Genomic DNA, 13,647 nt, shown 5'->3' on the forward strand with positions numbered 1-13,647 from the left:
CTTTAATGTCTTACTTGGCTCGTTTGCTCGTTTAGTTGGAATAGTTATTTATTTATTGCTAAACAGAGAACCTAAGATCTATGGATCCTCATCCGCTTGCTAATCTCTTTGAGAGATCCAATTATGTTGAACCAATTGCTAGTGAGTTTTGTGCACTAGATTATCTTTATGAAGTTTTGCTTGAAATTCGAGAATCTGAAAATTGCGATGAAGTATTTTATGAAGTGATTCACGATAGATCTTTGAATAAAAAGCATGATTGCAATGATGTTATTATAAATTCTATTAATATCCATTGTGCTAATAATATGCAAAACCCTAAGCTTGGGGATGCTAGTTTTGCTATGTGCTCTACTTGTTGTAATGATCATGATTGGGGTGATTCTTCTTTTCATCTTGAAAATTTATTTAAGCCCCATGATAATTATGAGATTGATAATAGTGTTTGCAATAATACTGAAAGTGGGTTTGGAAGATTGTCAACTTTAGATCCCACATATTTGGATAATGTTCAATCTTATGAAGTTTTTGATAAAAGTGGGTTTGAAAAGGTCATTACTTTAGTTAATGTTAATCCCACTATTTTGGAAGAGTGTTAACTTTGCAGGCATGTGGATCATGTTGAAAATATTTTATGTGATAGCTATTTTGTTGAATTTGCTTATGATCCCACATGTAATTATTATGAGAGAGGAAAATATGGTGGTAGAAAATTTTCATGTTACTAAATTACCTCTCGTTATGTTGAGATTGCTATTGTTTCTTTCCGCTTCCTTGCATATGCTAGTTTTTGCTTGCCTTGATAATTTGTTTGCCTATAAGATGCCTATGCATAGGAATTATGTTAGACTTAGATGTGACTGTCACGTGTTTTATGATGCTCTCTTTGTGCTTCAATTCTTGTCTTGTGAGCATCGTTAAAATCGTATGCCTAGCTTTAAGGCTTCAAAGAAAAGCGCTTGTTGGGAGACAACCCAATATTTTTCATACTGTTATTTAATAAATAATTTATCTAGCCTCTATGTTGGTTGTGTTTTTTGTATTTAATTAGTGTTTGTGCCGTGTAGAACCGTCGGGAAGACTTGGGGAAAGTCTTGTTAATCTTGCTGTAAGAAATAGAAACTTTAGCGCTCACGAGAATTGCTGTCATTTTTATTTTAAAAGTGCTATTTAGTTGATTATTTTTTAAGATGATTAAAATATAAATTACTCACGTCCAGCAATTTATTTTAGAATTTTTGGGGTTCCATATCTTGCGTTAGCTACAGATTACTACAGACTGTTCTGTTTTTGACAGATTCTGTTTTTCGAGTGTTGTTTGCTTATTTTGATGAATCTATGGCTAGTAAAATAGTTTATAAACCATAGAGAAGTTGGAATACAGTAGGTAACACCAATATAAATAAAGAATGAGTTCATTACAGTACCTTGAAGTGGTGTTTTGTTTTCTTTCACTAACGAAGCTCATGAGATTTTTCTACTTTAAGTTTTGTGTTGTGAAGTTTTCAAGTTTTGGGTGAAAAATTTGATGGATTATGGAACAAGGAGTGGAAAGAGCCTAATCTTGGGGATGCCCATGGTACACCCAAGATTATCTAAGGCACCTAAAAGCCAAAGCTTGGGGATGCCCCGGAAGGCATCCCCTCTTTCGTCTACTTCCATCGGTAACTTTACTTGGAGCAATATTTTTATTCACCACATGATATGTGTTTTGCTTGGAGCGTCTTGTATGATTTGAGTCTTTGCCTTTTAATTTACCACAATCATCCTTGCTGTACACACCTTTTTAGAGAGACACACATGATTCGGAAATTATTAGAATACTCTATGTGCTTCACTTATATCTTTTGAGTTATATAGTTTTTGCTCTAGTACTTCACTTATATCTTTTACAGCACGGTGGTGGTTTTGTTTTGTAGAAATTATTATTCTCTCATGCTTCACTTAGATTATTTTGAGAGTTTTAAATAGCATGGTAATTTACTTAAATAATCCTAATATGCTAGGTATTCAAGACTAGTAAAAACTTTCTTATGAGTGTGTTGAATACTAAGAGAAGTTTGATGCTTGATGATTGTTTTGAGACATGGAGGTAGTGATATCAAAGTTGTGCTAGTTGAGTAGTTGTGAATTTGAAAAATACTTGTGTCGAGGTTTGCAAGTCACGTAACATGCACGTATGGTAAACGTTATGTAACAAATTTGAAACATGAGGTGTTCTTTGATTGTCCTCCTTATGAGTGGCGGTCGGGGACGAGCGATGGTCTTTTCTTACCAATCTATCCCCCTAGGAGCATGCGCGTAGTGCTTGGTTTTTGATGACTTGTAGATTTTTGCAATAAGTATGCGAGTTCTTTATGACTAATGTTGAGTCCATGGATTATGCGCACTCTCACTTTTCCATCATTGCTAGCCTCTTCGGTACCGTGCATTGCCCTTTCTCACATTGAGAGTTGGTGCAAACTTCGCCAGTGCATCCAAACCCCGTGATATGATACGCTCTTTCACACATAAACCTCTTTATATCTTCCTCAAAACTGCCACCATACCTACCTATTATGGCATTCCCATAGCCATTCTGAGATATATTGCCATGCAACTTTCCACCATTCCGTTTATCATGACACGTTCATCATTGTCATATTGCTTTGCATGATCATGTAGTTGACATAGTATTTGTGGCAAAGCCACCATTCATAATCCTTTCATACATGTCACTCTTGGTTCACTGCATATCCCGGTACACCGTCGGAGGCATTCATATAGAGTCATACTTTGTTCTAGTATCGAGTTTTAATCATTGAGTTGTAAATAAATAGAAGTGTGATGATCATCATTTTCTAGAGCATTGTCCCAAGTGAGGGGAAAAAGGAGAAAAAGATAAAGAGATAGGCCATAAAAAAGAGAAGGCCCAAAAAAATGAGAGAAAAAGAGAGAAGGGACAATGTTACTATCCTTTTTATCACACTTGTGCTTCAAAGTAGCACCATAATCTTCATGATAGAGAGTCTTTTGTTTTGTCACTTTCATATACTAGTGGGAACTTTTCATTATAGAACTTGGCTTGTATATTCCAATAATGGGCTTCCTCAAATGCCATAGGTCTTCCTGAGCAAGCAAGTTGGATGCACACCCACTTAGTTTCTTTTGTTGAGCTTTCATATATTTATAACTCTAGTGCATCTGTTGCATGGCAATCCCTACTCCTTGCATTAATATCAATTGATGGGCATCTCCATAGCTCATTGATTAGCCTCGTTGATGTGAGACTATCTCCCTTTTTGTCTTCTCCACATAACCCCCATCATTATATTCTATTCCACCCATAGTGCTATATCCATGGCTCACGCTCATGTATTGCGTGAAGGTTGCAAAATTTGAGATTACAAAAGTATGAAACAATTGCTTGGCCTGTCATCGGGGTTGTGCAACATGAGAGCATTCTTGTGTGACGAAAATGGAGCATGACTAAACTAAATGATTTTGTAGGGATGAACTTTCTTTGGCCATGTTATTTTGAGAGAACATAATTGCTTAGTTAATATGCTTGAAGTACTATTACAAAAGCATTCTTCGGATAAGAATATTCATACCACAATTAAGAAGAATTACATTGAAATTATGCCAAGTAGCATTCCACATCAAAAATTCTATTTTTATCATTTACCTACTCGAGGACGAGCAGGAATTAAGCTTGGGGATGCTTGATACGTCTCCAACGTATCTATAATTTTTGATTGTTCCATGCTATATTATATTATGTTTTGGACATTATTGGGCTTTATTATACACTTTTATATTATTTTTGGGACTAACCTATTAACCGGAGGCCCAGCCTAGAATTGTTGTTTTTTTGCCTATTTTAGGGTTTCACAGAAAAAGAATATCAAACGGAGTCCAAACGGAATGAAACCTTCGGGAACGTGATTTTCGGAGCGAACATGATCCAGAGGACTTGGACCCTACGTCAAGACATCAACCAGGAGGCCATGAGGTAGGGGGCGCGCCTACACCCCCGGGCACGCCCTCCACCCTCGTGGGGCCCCTGTTGCTCCACTGACGTACTCCTTCCTCCTATATATACCTACGTACCCCCAAACTACCAGATACGGAGCCAAAACCCTAATTCCACCGCTGTAACTTTCTGCATCCACGAGATCCCATCTTGGGGCCTGTTCCGGAGCTCCGCCGGAGGGGGCATCGATCACGGAGGGCTTCTACATCAACACCATAGCCCTTCTAATGAAGTGTGAGTAGTTTACCTCAGACCTACGGGTCCATAGTTATTAGCTAGATGGCTTCTTCTCTCTTTTTGGATCTCAATACAAAGTTCTCCCCCTCTCTTGTGGAGATCTATTCGATGCAATCTTCTTTTGCGGTGTATTTGTTGAGATCAATGAATTGTGGGTTTATGATCAAGTTTATCTATGAACAATATTTGAATCTTCTCTGAATTCTTTTATGTATGATTGGTTATCTTTGCAAGTCTCTTCGAATTATCAGTTTGGTTTGGCCTACTAGATTGATCTTTCTTGCAATGGGAGAAGTGCTTAGCTTTGGGTTCGATCTTGCAGTGTCCTTTCCCAGTGACAGTAGGGGCAGCAAGGCACGTATTGTATTGTTGCCATTGAGGATAACAAGATGGGGTTTACATCATATTGCATGAGTTTATCCCTCTACATCATGTCATCTTGCTTAAAGCGTTACTCTATTCTCTTGAACTTAATACTCTAGATGCATGCTGGATAGCGGTCGATGTGTGGAGTAATAGTAGTAGATGCAGGCAGGAGTCGGTCTACTTGTCTCGGACGTGATGCCTATATACATGATCATACCTAGATATTCTTGTAACTATGCTCAATTCTGTCAATTGCTCAACAGTAATTTGTTCACCCACGGTAAATACTTATGCTCTCGAGAGAAGCCACTAGTGAAACCTATGGCCCCCGGGTCTATCTTCCATCATATTAATCTTCCAATACTTAGTTATTTTCATTGCCTTTTATTTTTCTTTGCATCTTTATCATAAAAATACCAAAAATATTATCTTATCATATCTATCAGATCTCACTCTCGTAAGTGACCGTGTAGGGATTGACAACCCCTTATCGCGTTGGTTGCGAGGATTTATTTGTTTGTGTAGGTGCGAGGGACTCGTGCGTGGCCTCATGCTGGATTGATACATTGGTTCTCAAAAACTGAGGGAAATACTTACGCTACTTTGCTGCACCACCCTTTCCTCTTCAAGGGAAAACCAACGCAAGTGCTCAAGAGGTAGCAAACGCCCTCCATGGATAGTAGTTGAAGCCGAGGCTGAGCTGTCCGTACCCGAGCCAGTACAACCACGCCATCCTGCGCCTCACCGTTCCCGCTCCAACTTCGCCACCGTCCACCGCACCGGAGCTGTTCCTGCTACACCGTCCTTCGCCGCCTCGAATCTGCTTCCCCTCCGCTGACATAAGACCACGGAAACACAGTCAACAATTTCGTCATGGGTTCGTCCAAGGCTGGACCCTCCTCCAAAACATCGGTTCCCCGGTAAAAAGAAGAAAATCGCTGCGACATCTGGAGGACACAACACTGGCAACCGGAAATGGTACTCCTCTTCCCTTATTCGTGCAAATCTTACATGTCTGCTTGCACGGTATTCATCACACAAAAGACACTAGTTGACCGCCTCTTCTTGATACTAGATGTTCCTAGTAACTCGCGATGCACAAGGTTTCTCCTCATATACTATTTCACCTTAGCTAGAGGTCTGTCGCCCCCCTGGATTTCAATTTCCTGGTCAGTTGATTCCCAATTAAAGGAAGCATTCCCCAGCGTAACAGGCACTAGTCCGACTATTACGCAGGGGAAGCAGCACCTCGGTGTTTATCTTAGGGGTGTGTGGGGCCTAGAGCTGCTGGCGACCGATCTGGAGGTCGGTCGGGATTAAAGGGATGTCCGGGGGCACTGCGAATCACGGCGGTGGTGTGAGGTCGAGGGAGGGCGGGCCGGCGGAGGCAGGGGTCTGGGCCGGTGGTCACTGGCGGTTCGAGAAAGATTGTCAACGGTGACTGGCGGGAGGTAGACAAAGGCCATCTGCCCGTTCCTTATATATCGGACAGTTCATAAAAAAAATCGACTAACCTATTTATTTTTAATCGACTGTTATTTTGATAGGACCACATGTGGTGGTGTGCTGGAGGAGTACCTGCATTTCCTAGCCATCCCTGTGCTCATATATAACAAAATCATATGGAATAGAATCTAATTTTGTTTTCCATGCAATGTTGTAGAGCTATCATATGTCTCCTATCATTTATTTTGCAGCCACCTGCTATCTGCTACTTTTACAGTGCACTAGTTCTGCACACACTTCACCCATACTCTCACTATTGTGTTTTTATGCAAGGGTATTTCAGACTCTTCCTTGACAGAAGCAGAAAAGAAAAGAGAGAAGTCACTCCAGCTATGTACGCGGGTAGGCCAGACACGTTTCAGCACTTTAAAGGGTGTAGTGTCAGCAGATGGAGACGGTAAACGTACTTCTGGAGTTGATGATCTCGCTCGCCATGTACCACCATCCCAGGTGCTTGCTTTAACTTTGCGGTGTCATATGTGGTTGCATGTTGCATATGGTTTCTAGCTTGTATTCAAAAGGCCGAAGTTGGTCTTTATTAAAATAAGGAAAGATATTTTTTACATGAACCACCATCCCGGGAGCAACAGAAGACAAATAGCTAGTCAGGGCACTGGCCGAGCCAGTGACAAGCCCAACACAGACAGGCATCACCTGGAAGCCAAATAAAAAGCCATGATGGTGGCAAAGCAGCCTGCCTCCCACCAGGCTCTCAGGTCCTAGATGATCATGCTCACCACTCCAGCCGGATGTCTAGCTTGTATTACTTCCAATTTGGTTAAATTGCATCTGCTTAGCTTACCTTTGAATATGACATGCCTTCCTGTTTTTGGTACATACTAGTACATCTGTCTACTCCCTCCGTTCCCAAATATAAGTCTTTCTAGAGATTCCAACAAGTGACTACATACGGAGCAAAATGAATGAATCTACACTCTAAACATGTATACATACATCCATATGTTGTAGTCCATTTGAAATGTCTCAAAAGACTTATATTTAGGAACGGAGGGAGTATTAAGCATGTTCTTACATCAAACTAATGTTCTTGTGTATCCCTCATCAATCACTTATGATGAGGCAGTCAGGCCAGTGGACTATTGTGAATAAAGATCCTCATTTAAAGAATGCAGCGTTAGCCTCCCCACATGATTCTCAAGAAACAGCAAGGCTAGATGAAGATAGTGAATGTAGCTATGTAGTTGATTACCACATTTCCCCTACACGAGCATCACAGGTGCTTGCTCTAACTTGGCAGCGTGATATGTGGTTGCATGTTGCATATCGTGTCTAGATTGTAATTCTTCCAATCTGGTTAAATTGCATGTGCTGTTCTGCTTAGTTTATACTTTATACATGTTAATGTGACATGCCTTCTTGTTTTTAGTACATAGTACATCTATCTATTAAGCATGTCCTTACATAAAACTATTGTTTTTACGTATCCCGCATCAAACAATATGACGAGACACCTTTTGTATATGCAGTGCGATATTAGTTGCATCTTTCATATGATTTATAGCATGCGCTGCTTCTAATTTGTTGAAATGCCATTTATGATGGGACGCTTTTAACTTGGCAGAGTCATATTGGTTGCATCTTTCATGTGGTGTCTAGCTCGCATTGCTTCTTATTTGTTGAAATGGCTTCTGCTTAGTTTACACAAACAGTTGTGAATATGCCATGTTGTCTTGTTTTTCGTACATATTCCATCCTGGTATCATGTGTTTGCCTTACATCAAAGTAGTGATTGTCAGTATCATGCACGAATGAGTTTTGAAGAGTGAATTTTATTGCTTTTTCTTGTCGGTTTTACTTGACAATTCGAAATCAATAAAGCGGAAGGAAGTTAGCAAGGCAGCGGATAAAGGTGCTCCTTCCAAACGAAAGGCCTCTACATATTCTACTCCTCCACTCCCCCAAGATGATTTGCAAGACAACACATGCATAGACACTCAACGTAGTTGTGTTGATGATGAGCACGTCTCCCCTAGTGCACCATCACAAGTGCTCCCTCTAGCTTGTATTGCTTCTAATTTTGTTGAATTCCATCTTCTTACTTTACACATTATACTTGTGAATAAGACACGTGTTCCTGTTTCTAGAACATACAATATCTATCTATCGCACCATGTTCTTACATCAGAGTACTACTGTTGTGTAACCTGCAACAATCACTTGTCATAAGACACGTTTGACTTGGGAGTGTGATATAGGTTACATCTCACATTCTTTTCTAGCTTGTACTATATCTAATTTGTTGAAATGACACTTATGACGAGATAGTTTTAACTTGGTAGAGTGATATTCGTTGCATCTTTCATATGGTGTCTACCTTTCATTGCTTCTAATTTGTTGAAATGCCTTCTGCTTAGTTTACACATCATAAGCTGTGAATATGCAATGCTGTGAATATGCAATGGCACTAATGATGAGAGACCTTTAACTTGGTAGTGTGATGTTGTTTGCATCTTGCATATGATTTATTTCTTGTACTGCTTCACTTTTTTTTAAATGCCAGTTATGACGAGAAACTGTTAACTTGGCAGAGCGATATTTGTAGCATCTTTCATATGGCGTCTACCTTCCATTGCATTGCTTCTAATTTAGTGAAATGTCTTCTTCTTAGTTTACACATCATAGTTCTGATTATCTCATGCCGTCCTATTTTTCATACATATTACATCCTCCTATCATGTGGTTTTCTAACATCGAATTTCAATTCGTCTGTATCACGCATCAATTTCTTCTAAAGAACTAAATTGTTATTCCTTTTTCTTGTCGGCTAGACTTAACATGGCACAGAGAAAGAGGAAGGAACACAAAGTAACAGGGGATGGTGTTAGTACTAAGGACACACAGAAACGGAAGCGGAATAATCCTGCAGATTCTGCGGGTACTGATGGTGCAATAGAAGGTCAAAGTCCAGCTGGAAATTGTACAAACAGGGTATCCCATGCTACACGAGCTGCAGAACAAGCCAAACTGAAACCAATAGTTGCCACCAAACAAGCAGAGACAGCCCTAGTTGTTGCAACACCTTCCATAGTACCACCAGTTGCATGAGTTACTCATTCGGTAACTCAGCTAGCAGCATGTTCCCAAGCTCCCTTGCCACCTGACACTACTTCCGAAGCACTCTTGACACAAGACGAGTTGGCAAGATCAGATGAACTTTGTGAGCTTCAACAGCAAGAAGGTAGTTGTTGGAGTCAAGTTACAGTTGCATGCTTCTTTATATGTAGTCTCACAGTTTCTTGTACACTAACACTTCCTATGTTCGTTGTTGGACTAGCACCTAGGCGCAAGAGGAAACAAACATCAGGGATAATGCTCGATAGGTTAACTAAATCTAGAGGAGGAAGAGTCGAGATCTGTTTTGAGGCTGGTTTAAAAAAGCCGCGTGATGCTACAGAGTCAGCCAAGTTAGTATCAGAGGCAGCGGTTGCCGTTAGGTGTCATGTACGTATCCTCCCAACATGGATTCAGTACAGGAATGACAAAGACGAAACCTGGTTCAACACCTTCCTCAACCATTTATCTGTAATTAAGGTTATGTATGGAAACTAGTAATATCGTCTTGCTCTGTCCCATACATTATAAGTTGCCAATAATGAGACTCCCATAATTTTCAACGGATGAGGTTCAAGTTGGATAGCCAAGATGATGCAACCAGACAAGCTTGCACCCATGTTTTCAAGTCTGCTCTGCGACAATATTGGTATCACTTGAGGAAAACTCACTTTGAAGGCAAGGCTAATAGTGAACTTGCCCAAACATCTCCAGTGGAAAATATATCGGATGAAGACTGGAGAGGCCTCGTTAAACACTGGTCTGATCCAAGGTATCAGGTACATTATATATGTGTGATCAGATCACATGTTGAACTCCTATTTACGCATGTGCCTCACAAATCTACCTTCTTGTAGTTGAACTATTCAAAGAACAAGGCCAACCATATGAAAGTGAAATCCCAACAGACGGCAGGATCTCGTAGCTATATTGCACACTACGAGGCTCTTGTAATTAGTTGTTTTTCACTCTTTTCGTTGTACCATATTAACATATCTATATTGACTTGTTCCAAATCCAGAGGAAAGCCCGCAAGGACCAAAAAGTATCTGAACCAAATGCAGTGAAAATCTTCAAGGACTGTCACACCAGCAAGATGAAGAGCATGACTACACCAGTCGAAGCCGCTGATGTAAGTCCTTAATCCACATGCCTTTTAACTACTACTTACTCTGACTTGTGCATTGAACTGCATGGTTTGCAGCCAATGTCTATTACTCTTTTCAATTTTATACACAATTGTCTTAGTGTATCATTGCACCTTACAAGGTTTAAAAGAGAGGAGTGATGTTCCTTTGATCTTGATCTGTAATCTAGTTCCGTGCTGGACTTGCCCACACAATGTTACAATTGCATGTTTGTCTGTTCTCAGTTGTTTTGTGATATGAATGATGTCATACTATGCTTACCATATTATAAACTTTGTCTCTTTATCCTTAGCTGTCAATACAATGTGAAGAAATAGACAATACATTAGCCATGGTACATGGTCATATGTTTGGAACCTGGTTTTATTATGTAATTTGCAGTAAAATACAAGTAATATTTTACATGGTTTCACCAGAATAAGTTTTGTATATAGACCAAAGCTATTTTGTTTGGTTTTGCTGCCTCCTTAATATCTTCTGTTCTGGTACTACTACTGTAAAAACTCAACTTTTCAGCAAGCTATGGAAAAAATGGTGGAACCGCCACCTTCTGAAGGTGATGAGGCAACTATAACCGCAATGTCACCTCTTGCTGCAGTGGGTCAGTACATGTCCACTAACAGTGCCAAAAGCACATTCCTGTGTAATACTTGGTTGTTAAGGCAATCTCGTCCAAACTGCCTCAGGATCAAGATATGCAAGCTCAAAACAATGTTATATCTGCGCTCCAGACACAAGTCCATTCCCTAACAGAGACCCTTTGTGAAACAAGGACAGCCATTGTTCGGTGTCGTCAAGATATGCATGGTTTTGAAACAAGACTATCAGACATTTGCTATGTTGTTCAGTAGCCTAGGAGAAATGAAGGCGAAGGTTATGGTGTTCCATCAAACAATACAGCATGAAAACGTAACAGTCAGGTCAAATGAACTGAGCTTCTGAACTTCTGGTGGTGCATTTATCTGCCAGACTATTAACTGTTATGCCAACCTTCCTTTTGTTTTATGGTTGTAATTTGTTTTGTTGCGATACAAAATTTGTTCTTAACGTTCAACCACCAGCTGAAGAAAACAGCAAGCCATTTTTGTATAGTTTAGGGTGTTCCCTATATTTGCACTGGTGGCGAAATTTGATTCCTAGTGGATGTAATCTGTGCAATCGCCTTAATAGCCCAGCGTTAGTTATGGGCTTATTTATTTCCTAGTCTTCTTTTTCCCTGGTTTGCTAGTGGCCGCAATAACCATGGGCCATATACAGACCATGGTAACCTTAACCCTGCTACGGGCCATAGGATCCATGGGCCTCCTACGGGCCGTCGGATAAATGGGCCGTAGAATCGGTGGGCCTCGGGCCGTCGGATAAATGGGTCCACATGGGTCGTAAACGGGCATAATTGGTATCAGCCCAGCACGGTAACGGGCCATTAACAGGTCGGAGGACATCAAAGTCTTAATTCTATCACAGGCATAACTGGTCATTAATGGGCCAGAATATAGGACGGGCTGGAAACGACGCAACGGGTTAACATGCCACAAACGGGCCGATTCTAGCCACGGGCCGAATTTGGCCCATTACGGGAACAAGCCAGTAACGGGCCGGAAGTAATCGAGGGCCCGAAAGGAGCCCAAGAACATATGGGCCGTCAGTAGGCCCAAAGCTAACATGGGCTGGAAATAGCCCATGTGAATCATGGGCCTTTAATGGGCACAAAGAAATTTATTGTTCATTATGGGCTAGAGTCACCGTAGGCCACTAAAGGGCCTAAAGATACGAAAGGCCTCATATGGGCCGCAAGACGTCGTGGTCCATACATGGGCCGAAAGTGAAACGGGCTGGTGTTATATTCGACGGCCCACATGACGTTGTTGGGCTGATTTCAGGAAGGCCCTAACGGGCTGTGAGTTATCGGGACGTAAAATAGGCTATTTGCAAACAAACCATTAACAGGTTTTTCATGGGTCGGCCCGCTAACTTTTGACCAAGTCAAACGGGCCGGCCTTTGTAAGCTAAATGGGCCAGTGGTGGGCCGTCGCACGTGTCGACATATCAAAGGCGCCTATCTGACCCAATGACGAGCTGACACGTGTTTCCTTCGGCCAATGAGAATTTTACACGTGGAAAATCACCATTGGTCCAGGCTATTAACAGGTTATCGGATCCGAAACCGGACCCGATAGCTTAACGGTGACCCGTTACGGTGGATGCCACGTGTCGGTTACCCTTAACGAAAGCACTTCCATGACGCGTCATTTAGCGCCATGGAACTAAACACTTCCGTGATGATAATTTTGGTATTGTCATGGAACACTTCTATGACAGCACAGGTATGACTATCTTGATTCTGTCATAAAATCATCATGGTTGTACATACATGACAGAAAAGGTGATCTACTGTGACAAACACGTATCATCACGAAAGTGTATTTTTTTGTAGTGTTTCTTCATGTCAAATACATATTCCTTCGACTATGAGATTATGCAACTCCCAGATACTGGAGGAATACCTTGTGTGCTATCAAATGTCACAATGTAACTGGGTGATTATAAAGATGCTCTATAGGTATCTCTGAAGGTGTTTTTTGGGTTGGCATAGATCGAGATTAGGATTTGTCACTCTGAGTCTCGAAGAGGTATCTCTGGGCCCTCTCGGTAATGCACATCATAATAAGCCTTGCAAGCAATTTGACTAATGAGTTAGTTGCGGGATGATGTATTATGAAACGAGTAAAGGGACTTGCCGATAACGAGATTGAACTAGGTATGAAGATACCGACGATCGAATCTCGGGCAAGTAACATACCGATGACAAAGGGAATAACGTATGTTGTCATAACGGTTCGACCGATAAAGATCTTCGTAGAATATGTAGGAGCCAATATGAGCATCCAGGTTCCACTATTGGTTATTGACCGGAGAGGTGTCTTGGTCATGTCTACATAGTTCTCGAACCCGTAGGGTCCGCACGCTTAACGTTCGTTGACGATATAGTATTATATGAGTTATGTGATTTGGTGACCAAATGTTGTTCGGAGTCCCAGATGAGATCACGGACATGACGAGGAGTCTCGAAATGGTCGAGTGGTAAAGATTCATGTATAGGACAATGATATTCGGACACCGGAAGTGTTTTGGGGGTACAGGTACATATCGGGTCACCGGAAGGGGTGCCGGACATCCCCCCGGCAACTACATGGGCCTATTGGGCCAAGAAGGGGACAGACCAGCCCCTAGGGGGCAGGTGCTCCCTGTGTAGGCCGAAATAGGAGGGGAAGGAAAGAGGAGAAGACAGAAAGGAAGGGGAGG

This window comes from Triticum urartu, chromosome 5A (assembly GCF_056163025.1).
Source record: "Triticum urartu cultivar PI428250 chromosome 5A, HENAU_Tu73, whole genome shotgun sequence".
NCBI classification, from domain to species: Eukaryota; Viridiplantae; Streptophyta; class Magnoliopsida; order Poales; family Poaceae; genus Triticum; species Triticum urartu.